Source organism: Pseudorca crassidens, chromosome 11, assembly GCF_039906515.1.
Source record: "Pseudorca crassidens isolate mPseCra1 chromosome 11, mPseCra1.hap1, whole genome shotgun sequence".
NCBI classification, from domain to species: domain Eukaryota; kingdom Metazoa; phylum Chordata; class Mammalia; order Artiodactyla; family Delphinidae; genus Pseudorca; species Pseudorca crassidens.
Window position 1 is genome coordinate 33,210,843 of NC_090306.1, and position 6,012 is coordinate 33,216,854.

At 35.5% G+C, this 6,012-nt stretch overlaps 1 pseudogene; it reads left to right on the forward strand.

Annotated features, from left to right (window-relative positions):
- Positions 1 to 4,223: 4,223 nt before the first annotated feature.
- LOC137201789 (large ribosomal subunit protein eL22 pseudogene) lies at positions 4,224 to 4,672 on the forward strand (annotated as a pseudogene).
- Positions 4,673 to 6,012: the final 1,340 nt, after the last annotated feature.

Below are 6,012 nucleotides of genomic sequence, written 5' to 3' on the forward strand. Positions count from 1 at the left end.
ATAAGTTTTTCAAAATTGAAAAAAGTCACATTGAATCCTAACCTGAGGCCCCATTTTTTGTTTGTTTGTTTTTAAGCTGTGAGAGACTTATTTGTTTGAAGTTTATGATAATTTTGTGTTTAAGAGATTTACAATGCCAAATTACTGAGTGTTTGATAGTAATGTTAATTTAAATGTGTTACACTAGATATAACAAAATTCAGATTTTTCCTTATGTAGTATGTTTAAGATGGGTTGCTTGTATATTTTAACCCCTTAACATGACTCTGCATTGAATTTCTATGGTAACAGCATTTCTGCAAAAACATAAAAACATTCAGAGGCTGTGCCCTCTCTCCTTTTCCTGCTGCCTTTCAAATCAGGAGAACATGTCTCTCCAGAAGTCACTGGAATGCCCTACATACATTTATTATTATTGCTATTTCCATCCCCCAAATTAATATCAAAACTACCATGATAGATTTGTAAAGAAACCATTTAGGACTACTCATGAGAAAGAAAATTATCTTGGATAATGACAGAAAAGAAAAAAAAATACAGTTAGAAGATAGGAAGTCAAATTCAAACTGTTTGGTCTAATCCTGAATGTATCATTTTCATTATATAGTCAACTACTGCTGTGCCCCCTTGACTTTATGGCTTAATGATATGATTATGGCCAGTTGATGATGAGTAGCTCTGGTCATAGGATCACCCGAAATCCTAGTCATGTTTAAATAGAACATAGTGGTATGTGAGAAGCTCTTACTCAAACTAAGAGTAATTTACTCTCACAGCAACCAAGACTTTGTCCCCCAACTTCAATTAGGCTATGATGTTTTATCATAATATTTCATTCCTCTCAGATTTCCTATCTTTGGCTATAGGACCAGATGGTTTCACTGGTGAATTCTACCAAATATTATAAGAAGTCATACCATTCCCTCTCAAACTTCTCCAAAACATAGATGAGGAAAGAACATTTTGAAATTCATCTTACAAGGCCATCATTACCTGATACAAAAGCCAGACAAGGATATACAAAAAAATTAAATTACGGGTCAATATATGTGATGAACATAAATGCAAAATTACCCAATAAAATATTAGTAAATCAAATTCAACAGTACATTAAAAGGATCACACACCATGATCAAGTGGGCTTTGCTTCTGGGATGCAAGGATGGGTCAACACTTGCAAATTAATCAATGTGATTCACCACATTACAAAATAAAGGATAAAATCCTGTGATTATCTTAATAGATGCAGAAAAAGCATTTGACAAATTCAACATCTTTTCCTAATAAAAAACTCTTAACAAAGTGGATATAGAAGAAATTTATCTCAACATAATAAAGGCCCTATATAACAAGCCCACAGCTAACATCATAATCAGTGATGAAAAGCTGAAAGCTATTGCTCTAAGATCAGGAACATGACAAGAATGCCTGTTCTCACTATTATTTAACACAGTACTGGCAGTCCTAGTCAGAGCAATTAGTCAAGAAAAAGAAATAAAAAGCATTCAAATCAGAAAATAATAATTTAAATTGTCTCTGCAGATGATATGATATAATATTTATAATAGACTTCACCAAAAGACTGTTATAACTAATAAACAGTTTCAGTAAAGTTGCAAGATACAAAATCAATATACAAAGGTCAGTTGTGTTTCTATACACTAATAATACCTATCAGAAAGAGAAATTAAGAAAATGATCTCATTTACAATTGCATTAAAAAGAATAAAATACTTGGTAATAAGTTTGATCAAGGAGGTGAAGGATTTGTACACTCAAGAATTGTTCCAGATTGAATGTTGAGCATCTTTTCATGTACCTGTTGGCCACTTGAGTGTCTTCTTAGGAAAATGTCTACTTAGTTCTTCTACCCATTTTTTAGTTGGATTATTTTGTATTGAGTTGTATGAGTTCCTTATATATTTTGGACATTAACCCTTTACTCTGTATATGGTTTGCAAAAATTTTCTCCCATTCTGTAGGTAGCCTTTTCATTTTGTTGATTGTTTCTTTAGCTGTGAAGAAGCTTTTTAGTTTGATATAGTCCCACTTGTTGATTTCTGCTTTTGTTGCTTGTGTTTTTGGTGTCAAATCCAAAAAATCATTGCCAAGATCAATGTTAAGGAGCTTTCCCTACATGCTTTCTTCCAGACGTTTTATAGTATCAGGTCATATGTTGAAGTGTTTAATCCATTTTGAGTTAATTTTTATGAGGAGTATAAGATAGAGGTACAATTTCATTTTTCTCCATGTGGTTATCCAGTTTTCCAGACACCATTTGTCGAAGAGAGTATTCTTTTCCCAGCAAAATAAGGTATCAAAGAGGTATCAGCACGTCTGTCATTATTGCAACTTTACTCAGAATAACCAAGATATGAAAAAACTGAAGTGTCCATCAATGGATGAATAAATAAGATGTAAAATATATATGTATGTATATATATTTATATTTATATTATATTATAATTAATATTATAATATATATATATATAATTCAGCCATGAAAAAAATGAAATTCTGCCATTTACAACAACATGGATGGACCCTGATTTATTATGCTAAATGAGCTAAGTCAGACAGAGGAAGATTAAATGCTGTATGATATTACTTATTTGTGGATTCTAACAAAGATAAACTTGTAAAAACAGAGAGTAGAATAGTGATTACCAGGGGCTGAAGGTTGGGGGATTGGGGAGATGTTATTTAAGGATACCAACTTAAAACTAGTAGATAAATAAATCCTGAAGTTCTAATGTAGAGCATAGTAATAATAGTCACCAATACTGTATCATGAACTTCAAATTTACCAAGAGACTAGATCTTCATTGTTCTCATCACAAAGAAAGAAGTGATAATTATATGACACATTAAAGGTATTAGGTAACACTGTGGTGGTAATCATATTGCAATATATAAATGCATCAAATCAACACATTGTACACCTTAAAATTACACAGTGTTATATGTCAATAGTATCTCAATTTAAAAAAGAAAAAAAAGTAATTGGTTGAATAATTTAGTTATCAGAATTGATGTATGTGTAACTTTACCACCTCAACGTGAAGCCCTGATTTCTGTCTAGTCTAAGCTTCAGAATTCAGTTTTACAGTTGTAAATTAGAAATGAGGATTTTGAAAAGTCCTACACATAAATCCATGTAGATACATATAGCACGTGCACACACACATCATACTTTGTATATTTATTTTGAATAGAAAATGGAATAAGCAGGTGAGTAGTTTCAAAGTTGAAGATTTATTCATTTTTGGAAATTTTTAGGTAATTTTAGTCAGTTTGATATAAATATCAATATACTATATGTTGGCTGCCATTGGTCTAAAAATCTACCAGATCTTCCAGCTCCATGCTACTAATAATATCTACTACTGTTGTGAGCTGAATTGTGTCCCCCCAAAAGATATATTGAAGTCCTGAACCCAGGCACCTGTGAATGTGACCTTATTTGGAAACGGGGTCTCTGTGATTTAACCAATTTAAGGTAAGGTCATATTGGATTGAGGTGGGCCCTAAGTCCAATGACTAGTGGCCTTATAAGGAGAAAGAGACACAGAGAGGTAGACACGCAGGGTAAAGGGCCATATGATGGTGGAGACAGAGATTGGAGGGATGAAACTTCGAGTCAAGGCGCGCCAAGTATTTGCCAATGATCATCAGAAGTTAGGGAGAGGCAATGAAGGATTCTTCCCAAGAGTCTCCAGAGGGAGCCTGGCACTGCTGACACATCAATTCCAGACTTCTAGCCACCAGAACTGTGAGAAAATAAATTTCTGTTGCTTTAAGTCATATACTTGTAGTATTTTGCTATAGCAGCACTAGGATATTAATACACATACTATATACAGTAGTAGATAGTAGATTGGCCAGTGATATTCCAACTGGGTAAACATTTCTTTGACATGTTCTTACACAGATGGGCCTTCACCATACCTTAATGACTTGCAATTTATAATTTTGCTTCTGTGACAGACCCATGATATGAACTTTGGAACAACAACAACAAACAAAAAGTACTGGGTGAAAGAACAGTATTGTTTCTTCTGAGAGACAATTAGAAATTGGTTTCAGACAGGCTGGAAGTAGAGAATGCAAATTTTCTGTTAAAAATCAGTGGAATAAAAGCATTTTATTTCAATCTCATCTTTTCGACCCCTGGCAAATGCCTAAAAGAACAAAAGAATAGTAGAGCTTTTCTGCCTCCACTGTGGCGATGGCGCCAGTGAAAAAGCTTGTGGTGAAGGGGGGCAAAAAAAAGAAGCAGGTCCTGAAGTTTACTCTTGACTGTACCCATCCTGTAGAAGATGGAATCATGGATGCGGCCAATTTTGAGCAGTTTCTTCAGGAAAGAATCAAAGTGAATGGAAAAGCTGGGAATCTCGGAGGAGGTGTTGTAACAATCGAAAGAAGCAAAAGCAAGATCACTGTAACTTCCGAGGTGCCTTTTTCCAAAAGGTATTTGAAATATCTCACCAAAAAATATTTGAAGAAGAATAATCTCCGTGATTGGTTACGCGTAGTTGTTAACAGCAAAGAAAGTTACGAATTACGTTACTTCCAGATTAATCAAGATGAAGAAGAGGAGGAAGATGAGGATTGAAACTCAGTTATCTGGAGTATTTTGTATGAATTCTTAAATAAAATTTAGGAAACAAAATGGTGGCTTTCCTTGTATCTCTGCAGTGCGGATTGAACAGAAAATTGGAAATCATAGTAAAAGGGCTTCACTTGGGCTGCCACTCACTTACTTGTAATTAAACTTTTTTTCTGCTTGAAAATTTCAATTCTTTTGGTAGAAATACCAAAATGTGTAAGTCTCCTTCAAGGGAACTGACTACTGTTTGTCATTGAACAGGTGGATGAGGGCGTGGAGATGTGAGTTCAGTTAGTTACTATTTTACACAAAAAGGGGTGGGTCAGTTTCATGTGGTACTTTTCTCAAAGATTGAGGAATACAAATGTGGGAACTCCTGATTCACTGAAAGCAGATCCAGTGACTTGTTTCTGAGGTTCTTTTTTTGGGAAAGTGGCAGTGTCGATAAAATGCAGGCTTCTGGGGCATTTGTCTTCATTTTCTGATTACAAATTACTCTTGATGGACACAGTTATTACTATGTATGTTAATCCTTTTTCTTCCGGTAGAAATAAAATGTCCTTTTGCTTCGCATATTCTACTACACCTCTGGAAAGGGTCTGGAGAGCGACTGTAAAAGTCACAGGTGTTCAATTAAGGAAAGGTCTACAAAATACGAATTTGTAAATAAACATTGTTTCTACAAGTCCTTGCACCAAACTGTCACTTTGAACCCCACCAGAGGGAGCTGGAGATGAGGAATAGTGGAGCTTCCAAAGGTGGGTGTCGGTGAGGTTGCCTGGGGTCAGGCTCAGAATCCCAGAGTTCTGGAGTCTTACCCCGGGGGCAGGTGTGGAAGAGAGGGGCCTGGGAGACAGCTCAGGCTGAAGAGGAGTCTTGAGATGCCCAGGGAGTAGTCCCTTTCACACCATTTAGGCCACGGCTGGGCTTAAAAGTCATTCTACAAACACGTTAAGCAGGGCCAAACTGAAAGGGCTTCCCACGATATTGGGGGTTCTGCTGTACGTGTACAGGCTAGAGATCTGTGAAAGGTCATTAATGAGATCATAAAGATGTGATTGTTGCTGACAATATCAAGAGTGACTTTGAGAAGAGATCCTGATGCCTTATGGTGCCCTCTAAAATTTAAATTTTACAGGAATGTCTGCATTGATTTAAGGTTACGTTGTATCAAATTCATGTCTTTCAAGAGCTTGCCTAGGGTGCCTTTCCACACCTGAAATTCTTGTGATCTTGCTAGTTGCATAGCTGGAAATTAAATGTTTTGAGTCATACCTTGGCTCCAATTTAACATTTGGTGCTCCTTGGCTTGAATTTAACATGTTGAGGCTTTGTAATTTCATTTGTGGTAAAGGCTCTAGCATTTTCTATTTCTATGCAAATTTCTTGAAGCAGAATTGTTT